The sequence below is a fragment of the Rhagoletis zephyria genome, unplaced genomic scaffold, assembly GCF_001687245.7.
Source record: "Rhagoletis zephyria isolate East Lansing unplaced genomic scaffold, Rhagoletis_zephyria_1.1 Rzeph_scaffold_17943, whole genome shotgun sequence".
NCBI lineage: Eukaryota > Metazoa > Arthropoda > Insecta > Diptera > Tephritidae > Rhagoletis > Rhagoletis zephyria.
In genome coordinates this window covers 1-10,420 of record NW_016175004.1, presented here as the reverse complement: position 1 = coordinate 10,420, position 10,420 = coordinate 1, and the positions used below count along the sequence as shown (strand labels likewise).

The 10,420-nt window shown below is 40.2% G+C and overlaps 1 pseudogene; it reads right to left on the bottom strand.

Moving 5' to 3' along the window:
- Positions 1-6: 6 nt before the first annotated feature.
- On the bottom strand, positions 7-10,343 carry LOC108379999 (uncharacterized; annotated as a pseudogene).
- Positions 10,344-10,420: the final 77 nt, after the last annotated feature.

Genomic DNA, 10,420 nt, shown 5'->3' with positions numbered 1-10,420 from the left:
CACCACTGTTTTGTGACTTACACTCACAGTGATGGGATACTGGGTGACGTTGATTATACGCACAGAGGCGTTGAAGAGTTCATACCAAGGCTGAAAGTTTGCCCAGGAAATCGGTTACTTGAGATTTAGAAAGCGTTTGAGAAAGAAGAAGACTAAGGAAATAAATGCTTATCTACAAACTTAGAACTTTGACCGTCAAAACGAACAAACTTGACAATCTTAGCTATTTGCTTAGCATCAATTTGCCTAGTCTTGAACATAGATATAGGACAGCTAGCTTGCTGGAGAGCACAAAGTTAACTGACACCTTTGACTCTAGCTGCTGCGTAACCAAACAAAACTTGGTGATCTCGGAAACTCTTAGCGATAGCAGGATGCTGGGATGAATACTCAGATAATTTGATAAAGTACAGTAAAGAGATGAGGATGAGGCTAAGCGACGCTTTTTCAGAACTTTTGTGTTGGTACCTCATCTAGCCTACATACATAAACCAAACGAGCGATTAGGACATCAAATGGTGCCTACACCGAGGGGCCGACGCCCTGCTTTCTGCCCACTTCCCTTATACCACCTCCAGTGAAGGAGAGATGGAGTTCCTAGAGTTCAGATCTTCTTCATCGGACTTGAAGCTGACAAAAATCCTATTCACCATTGCACACGTCCGATAACTAGAAATCCGTTAAGGTATATAAGTAACATAAGCCCAGTGCTGTTGAATGGCGTCCTAATGCCGTAGCAAATACTATTAGAGACAGACTGTCTCTTTTGTTCCTGTGGTAGAGAAGAGTCCGGGTAGTTTTCTTTCCAAACTACAGGAGAAGAGACTATGTACTCCCCTAAAAGATACTTCAGGCACCACGATGTTCCCCATTCCAGTTTCAGCAATTCTTGTTTGAAGCAGCTTAGCTATCCTTATCTTCCATCTGCGGATAGTCAACTACACATTACGTTTCTTTATTGTCGAAGTGTCCCCCAATATCTACACCATAGCAGTTTCTGTGGACTTTCCTGCCCTATATATGTATGTGCTGGTTGGGATGCAAATGAGCTTCTGAGTGTTTGACCTGCAAGGCGTGTACTTTTGGCTCGCCGTGGAGCTTAGTAGCACACGAACTTCTACAAAACTTCTATGACCATAGTATCCATTGACAAGGGTATGCGGACGACTTAATAATAATTACCAGATGGAAGTTCGAGAGTACCCTCTTCGACATAATATAAAAAGAGGCCTAAGCTTAACAACACTCAAGTGTGAGCGACCTATAGGGTAGTGGTTTGGGTTTTAAGAACTACTGTCTTAAACTTCGCAGGAGAAGGCTTTGGATGAGGAAAAGTTCTATCAACTATAAACATGGAAAAGCTGGGATTTCAGCTTCCACTAGTCCTCTTTCCAAAAACTTATATGAACTAGTAGTCAAATGATCTCTGCCATTTTTCGACTCAACACCAGCTGCATGGGAGTGAGACTGTTTCGAGATTACGGGAGAAAAGTCTGGACTCAATGAGTTCAAAGAAAATTCTAAGGCTAAACCTTCTGGAGAGTATAGGACTAGAAGCGGTATTATGGAGTGTATACCGCAGGTCTCAGTGCATACCTGCTATTTTTATTTCTCTATACAGCTTTCAGAGAGACGAAATAGAAACAAAGTTCCCCCGAGATGGCTCGGATCTATGACGATTTATCAGAGTTGGAGTAAAGAAAGGTAATGCAATATATACACTAATACGGGGCCTCTTTTTATCGTTCGTATTCGAACTACCCAGAAGTCACGCTCTATTTCACCGTTCTACGTAGATATCAAATCTCAAAACTCAATCTTAATCAGTTACGACCAAAACATATCCACCGGCAAAAACTTTATATAAATTTCTTAAGATTTTAAACAGTCGCGCTGAGAATAAAACCTTTTTTCTGTAAGCTATTGAACGAAATCAGTTTCTACCAAGAACTTCCTGTATGAAAAGCTTTTTAAAGAATTTTTTTCATATGGACGCGCATACAGTAAAAATTCTTCAGACGCCACTACTCTAAATCGGTGTCGATGTGAGAGATCTTTTACTCTCTGCGCATCCACATAAAATTCATTGAAAGCTTAAAAAAAGCTATAAAATAATATTCTATAAATTGTGCTTCCTTTTGTACCTTGACTCCGAGATATACGCTCTCCGATGAGAACTCCATAGCCTTTTCCAAATTTACTAGCGTAATGTCGAATTGTTGCGGACAACTGCCAACCGTGTCGAGTGTAAATACAGCCGTTGTGGCATAACCTGTTAAAAGCAGATATAAATATGTTTACATGTTGGACCGTACCACGTTACAAGCAAACAAAAAAGTTCACCGTACATCCCTGAGTTTAAATTTTTATTTTTGCAAGGCAATTAAAAAAAAAATTTTTTTTGGTCGAACCGAGGGGTCGCTCTTTTGCATTTTTCGGTGACACCTAAATTCGGCAAGAAAGCGTTTTTTTTTAAATAGTTCTACTTAAATAATCAAAATACCTCCTCAGAAAAAGTCTTTGACGGGTAAGTACTAGAAAGGAGTACTTGAGGTCAATGCACTTTGGAACAAACAAAAATTTTCCTCGAAACAAAAACTTCGATATATCATACTTTATGATCCGACTATAAATGCCGAAGATGTAACGAAGAAAAACTAGAAAGTCGATCTCTACGTTTGGCAAAAAAAAAACTCGTGTGTCCCGCACTAGTCCCAAACTAAACCCGAAAAAGAACTCAACTAGTCCTAAACTGCTCCCGAACACCGCCCCGAAAGGACTCGAAAAAGTTCCGAAGTATAACAACTAGCAGTGTTGCTAGAACAGCTGATTAGATTTGTACTATTCCTGAATTCGTCTTGGTTTACGCGTGACTTCCGCCTGGTTTTTGAATCAATATATTATTATAAAGCTATGCAACGAAAAGTTGTAGACTGTAATATTTTCGTTGTGGAATTCTCTTAGTAAATACTACAACTACCTGTAACAGCTGTAAGCACAGGCCGTTTGTAATGAAAAATTACAGATTTTCTGCTGGGTTGCCCAAGAGTAGTTACAAATTTTCTGCTGCGTTAACGCAAGTTTTACCCATTCCGGTTGCAAATATGTTTACACATAAAAAAAATTTTTCGAAATTGCTTTGCAAAAATACTTTAGACTCAGGCGTGTATCGCGAACATTTTTTTCCAGTGCGAGTACGGTCTAATGTATATGTATGTATTTCTTCCAAATAATTAAACACGAATAATTCTTAAATTAGTATGAAAACTCACCTGGTTTGACTGGCGGTAAAAAGAGCGCAGATTTCACTTCACTAAATTTCTTCACAAATCCACTCTTTTCTAAAAAGTGTATGGAGCGTTCATTGTCGCACTCATCTAAACTCTCTTGCGAAATATCGTAGGAGTCCTCCAGTTTCAGACCATGCAAAATGCCATCCAAAGTTGTGGTCACGAATTCGCCCGAAGTGCAACGCTTCGCACTCAAACAAGTGTTATCCTCTTCAACCAGATTCACCATATAACGTTTATGTTCTAAATCCAAATTATCGATGAGTTCATCGATGATAGTCGAAATGCCAATTGGGTCCTCGAGTTGTTTCAATTTGCAACGATATTTCTGATAGCGTAAAGTCATATTGCGTTGATAAATTGAATCCTCATCCGTATCATAATCATCAATGTCCAACAGGCGTAGTATTTCGGAGAGTATATCAAGTGAAAATTTGTAGGTGTCATCGTACTGCGGAGAAGTAGAAGTTAGTTTGGAGGGCTTTATTTAATGGAAGCTATTTTATTTTTTTTTTATCTTACATCTGCCACATATGCCGTCTTCTCTTCGACTTTCTTCCATTTGTACTGTGCGTCCAAACAAGATATATTTCTTACTTCCACATAAGTCATAATCTCCCTTTCACGTGTAAATATTATCATATCCGGTTGTGTGATTCTCAATTCTGGACTGCGGACTAGTAATTTCAATTGCAATGTTCTCTGTGTGCAAAAGTTTGAGGGAGAAAAGTTGTAAAAATTATGCGATACATTTTGCTTTTGTCTAATTTTAGAATAAAATTTTTCGTTGCAAATTTTGCCGCCCTATTTCCACGTCATTGTCAAAACTCATCGCATGACTATAGTCATGATCTTACCTACTGCGCCTAAAACTATGCAGCAAATTGATTTTAAGTGCTCTAAAGCTGTCAACCGTCATTGTTATCTATGTTAATATTGTGCGTCATAGTTTTAGGCGTAGTAGGTAAGACCATGACTATTGTCATGCGATGAGTTTTGTCAATGACATGGGAATGGGGCTGTAAGTGTGCTGAGTTCTGCGCTGTTGCCAATTACAGTATTGGATTCGCAATCTCTTTAACTGAAAAGCAGCGTTTGATTTGCACTTCCATTACCTGATATTTATTATCTGCCTCACAGAGTATGCGCCCATCCACGGTGGTGCAAAATTCATCACGTATTGCCGATTTATGTAGCGATATTAAAATCTCTTTCTCTTCTAGGCCATTCATGGTGAAATTAATGACTTTAGTGAAATGGTGTTCAAAGAACTGCTTAATTTTAAATGGTCCCAAAATTTTCAGATAGACATTACTCTGCACATCACTCATGTTCTTCAGGCATGCAGTGGCTGGAAATTTTAATAAATTGTTTTTCATTGAATTGAGCAACGCAATAATAATTTGGTCTTTAAAACTTGTTCTTATTTTCAATGGACGTATTCCTGTCTGAAATACTATGGCTCAAGCTCCATTAAAGGCATGCCTATGAAACGAGTTGAAATAATAACGTTGGCTAAGGCTATGCTGGCTGTCTCATAAATCTCTCACTTAGACCCTAGGTTAGTTTAGGTTATGCAGGCAACTCTGAAAATACACCACAAAGGCTCATCACGATGCCCAGTAAGATGGTTTCCTCAAGCTTACCCTGAATGTCTCTAGCGAATTCTAACAAACCCTCCAATGGGGCTTTCCCTAAGCTGTCTAGGCTCTCGAAGTGTTCTTCCATAAATTTAAGGACGTATTTTTTTGGAGTGCAGGGCATTTGTGGCACAAAGCTCAATAGTGTTGTAAGTTATTATTCCTGTAAGAAGCCATAAGTTTGGCTTTGTGAGCCTTAGTAAACACCGTCTTCTTTGTTCAGCAAACACTGGCCAGAGTAAGCGCGAAACAGCGCAAGTGTTCAGATTAATCCAGCTGCTGCTGCTGGTTGCTCTGGTCACCTTCTCAACTTGTGAATACAGGAATCGCAGCGGAGGTTTTACGATCTGGATCGCTTCCCTTAATCTTATCTCAGATTTCTTTTTAGAACACTCGTCCGTTGCCTTATTTACGGGATGACCTAGAAAAGATCGAAGAGCTTGTAGGGATCTTCGGCATTCCTTAATGCATATCGAGTCAGTCATTGTGGACCCTGAAAGGCTTTGATGCCGGCTTGACTGTCAATAACGCAGGCAAGTTTAGATGGAGATAGATCGATAATGTTTACCAGCTTTGGCGCCATGTCAATTTCATATTCCGGAGCCTGGAAACCGCTGCAGTGATTAGAGACTTTATAGGAAATAATTTGCTGGGAAAATTCGTCAGGTCCCGTTCCAATGTCCATTTTATTAAGCTCCCAGTCACTTCTGTCCGGAAAATTGATTTAAAAATTTCGGTCGAATCATAGCTACTGTACTCCACCCCAAGTCTGTCGAGGATAGTGGCGTAATCTTTGCAAGCTCACGTATATGTAGGTGAAATATTCAGGAGTGTATCTATCGCCTCCTGGGTTGTTGAGTAAATTTTGTGCATGCATGCTTGTTAGGTTGAGTCAAACGGCTCCTACCATACCAGCTCGTCATAGTGAGGATAGGTCTAATTACCACCATGTAAACGTATGTATAATTGCGGCCATAGCCACCAGTCTTTCCCATAGTGTGGCTGTTTTCCTTACTTCGACGTTTCTTGTACTCAACATATCGTCGATACAGGGATTGATTGGTAGATGCAGTCCCACGGATGCAAAACTAACCTTGTTAAAGGCGCCTTACACGTGTATGCATTATCTTGAGGAAATTTTATAAGAAAGCGATGGACCCAAACTCTTTCGCAGTGTTATGGCTCGTCTTCCCAATGTTAGGAATCGCTCTTCCTCCCTCCATGTCTTTGATATATGACTATGAGAAGAATAGTCCTGTAAACAGTCGTTACCCAGGGAGTTAGTGTGGCGATTGTTCGTTGTAGCATAGCTGGTATGATTCTATCCGGACTCGGAGATTTATCTGATAGCCCACGCTACTCTATCCTCACTGTTGTCGACTAGATTGCATTGCCTATAAGTGTTAGGGATTTCTGTAACAAGGCTGATATAGAGACAGGTAGCCCGTAAAAATATCCATAGTTCTACCAGATACATTTACGAACAATGATTCTATACTCAAGAACCTTAAGCCATGTTAAAGAGCATTGGCCTTGCTTTAAAGAATTGCAGTAGGCATATGGGCCCCTGGTCGATTGGACGCTCGCAAATTAATGTTACTGTTTCCTCGCGACAGTTGCGTTTCCTGTACTTCTTCTCTTGTTCCTAGCAACCAGCGCCATCTTAGGAGTCCTACCAGATATCTTGAGTCGGTTCTTCTTATTGTTATTGGTAAGTTTTCTACGTGGTCTTTGAACCCTTGCTTTTTTGTGTACTCAGCATACTGTCTACCTGGTTATACATGAGAAGAAGAAGGAACGCTCTCTTTGGCTAGCTCATCAGCTCTTTTGTTTCCTTCAATAAATTTCAGTACTAATATTTGCCTCCTTACAATCTTAAACCGTCTTCAAGTAGGTAGTATATGAATGTGGAGACCTAATTACTGCCTCACTGTCAATATATGTATGTATGTAAGTAGTTATCCGCTTGGTCGGCGGCTGTAAATCGCAGCATCCGTCTTAAGAGTTCTTCGATATTATTTCGAGACAAGCGCACGACTTTTTCAGAACCACTTGTGGAAAATTTTGGGACTGGTTCGAGATTCGGGGCGGCTCGAAACTAGTCACGAAATGATCCTGAAATAGTCCTCAACTATTCCCGAAATGGTTATAAAGAGTCGTGTACTGGTACCGACAAAATGAATACAATGAAGTGAAATTAATGTTTAATTTCTAACCTAACCTATTTATGTATGTAACTGAATTCTACCTGGTACTCACGCCTTTTTATTTCTAAACACTTACCCAACACAGGATGATCTTTATAAATATGCGTCCTATTATACTCCATCTGTATCAGCTTTTGACACCAATGTATTTCCGGTTCCACAAATGTGGCTGTAACTGTAAAGCGTGTAGTGTGTACCTTCAATTTGCAATCTTGATCGATTATTCTGACACGAAACTCATTATATATTGTGCCAGCGTCACAGGAATCGGCTGTTATATACAAAGTACCCTCCGATTGCGGTTCGAGACATAAAGTTTTCGGTGAAACCGTTAAATGGCCACGTCCAAGTTCAATTGCACATTTCGCTAGATTATTGCGTAACTTATCGATATAAAAACAATATTTATGTTTGCCATTATTTGTTAGNGTAACTGTAAAGCGTGTAGTGTGTACCTTCAATTTGCAATCTTGATCGATTATTCTGACACGAAACTCATTATATATTGTGCCAGGGTCACAGGAATCGGCTGTTATATACAAAGTACCCTCCGATTGCGGTTCGAGACATAAAGTTTTCGGTGAAACCGTTAAATGGCCACGTCCAAGTTCAATTGCACATTTCGCTAGATTATTGCGTAACTTATCGATATAAAAACAATATTTATGTTTGCCATTATTTGTTAGTTTTACTTCTTTTTTATATTTTGGCGCATTCGTTTCGGTTTCGTACTTATTATCTTGACAATTTATCATCAGTGTACCACAATCGTGGCCACTGAAAATATTCGGTTCCATATTAATGGGTGAGCCCTCTACGACGTAGGTCAGTGGCACTTCCTGTGTAAGTGAGTAAACAGAGTTGAAATATGTTGGCTGTGGTAATATAAATTCTACTCACAATGGTACCACTATTCATAATATTTATGACTAAAGTATTGTGATAAGTATCCGCATCGTAGTACTTGGAGAAAATGGAAACATACATGCCTTGGCCCCCTGGCGAAAGTACGGCGCCACTGGGTTCTATATATTGGTATTTATAGCTTTTCTAAAAAGAGATAAAGCATAAGGGTTCATGAACATTTTATGGAGATTTGTTGTTATCTATGTATTTTTAAGGGAAGACCAAACGGGGTTGCAATGGGGTTTGGAGGGGTCGCCGTTGCATTTGCTTTAAGTATTCGGTTTAGGGATTTATTGAAGTCTACAGTGTCTGTTCACTAGGAGGTGTATCTGCAAGCGGGTGTCTGTTTTGAAGTCTGTTCTGTGTGTGCGCTGAGTTTGAGACTCACTACACAAAGCAAATTTCCACCGCAAAATTCGAATAAACCTCGCGTGAGACCCCTTCTTTTGATGACGACCACAGCGAGCCTTTAGATGCCTATGAATTGAGAGATTTCGCTGACCTAAAAGGGGTTAGATCGCCGAAATAACAGGCCTTGGTTTGGTAAAACCGGAGTCATTCCGGTACGTAGAACCGGATGACGAGGCCCAGATGCTCCCCATTAAGGAGCATAACACAATAAAACCACCTCTGCACCCGATTGCATACCGGCAGGCAATAGGGACAAGGGCGTTTGTTGGGTGGTTGGAAGTTCCACACTTCCTGGGCCTCCCTGACGACAACGTTGATGGACAAGCCGACCCGAGCGCTAGAACAACAACAACAGGCCTATGAATTGAAGGTACGAAATTGGAATGCGTCTACCCTTAATGGGAAAGAATTTTTTCCAGCAACTCGATGACTAAAGTTGATGATGATTAAAGTTGACATCGCCGCCATCTAAAAAATGGGATGGGCCAAGTAAGATAAAAAAGCTCAGTATCACACTAGAGCTTCCATGAAAATGTGCGCAATTTCGATGTTCGGTTTGTGGAGGAATAAGGATTATGTATGTCCCCTAGTACTGACATTCACCCCGGTGGACGAGCCGTACCAAAGCGCCAGAGCGAGGTATCAGATCTCTTTTATGAGTGCTTGGAACGTACTTAAGAGCGCTGCCTCCATAACGGTCCCACCGTCGGAGAATTCAGTATACGCGATGAAAACTCCGCTTAAGGTAGTCTGTAGTACGAGGTTCCAGCATGCAAGGATTCGTCAGGCTATATGGCTGCTACAGACGGGAAAAGAAAAAACAAATCGATCACGTTTTAATAGACAGACCCCATGTTTTCGTTGTTCTTAGATCACTATTTGGTTAAAGTAAAAAAAAGGAATGCTTATCGTCGAAAAGCTGCAATCCCAACAGGCAGCCGGCATCCTCGCCATTTGCTCTCTGAAAGTACTCTTCAACAAGCACACATATGAGACCTCTCATTACGTACCGCCGCCGAAGAAGTAGTGGGATTTCAGTAAGCCCGAAAGAATAATTGGTAAGCCGCTGCAGAAAAAAATAATACCGTCTACAAATTCGCGCTTGAATCGACCGCAAAAGGTATTTGCCCTCATAAAAACAGAGAGCCCAATATTCGTGAGTAGGCATTTCCAAGTGGAAAATCCTGCGAGAAAGTTAGGCGACTTACGGATGATTCGAATTCTGGTCTCGTAAGAACAACCACAGTGATCTGTTTAACGATGTATAGAACACACCGAAATTCTGCCTATGCAGCTGCCTATAGGCCACGATGTCTGAACTTCTTAATGCTATACGGCTATGTAAATTTACATTGAAGATTCGGTATGCGGTACAACCAGACATATCGTAACATGCCGCGCCGTAGTGTGCCTGTCTGTGCAACCCTTTTTTAGGCAAAGAAAATCTAGATGTTAACGTGAATACTTACCAGCCTCATGGTGAAACTTGTTATTGTTGGTGTATCATTTTCTATATACAAATGTACCACAGACCATTCGAGTACTTTTTGACGCTTGTAAANTTAATACTGTAAAAATGCAACTCAGAAGTGCTTAAAGCATAACATGATTATTTTTTTTTATACTTACAGCCCAGAGAGTTTAACTTTACCCAAACGATGAAATACTATGGTACCTTCTACTGCAACTTCTCCATGTGATGGCATAAAATATTTGGAAATATCATCCTGCAAGATCAGTTCACCACGGTCGTCAGCGGGCTATGCATTAAAAAATGAAGAAAGCATGAAATTGGACATTTTACATTAATAAATGTATAATTATTTGTGCCTTACTATCACATCGAAGTGGAAGAAACCGGGTACATTGGTTGTATTTTTAAAAACCATATATAATTCTACTCCTTGGCCAACGTAGATACTTTCCATTTCATAGCTTATATCTTGTGTGAAAGTAATCTCTGGCA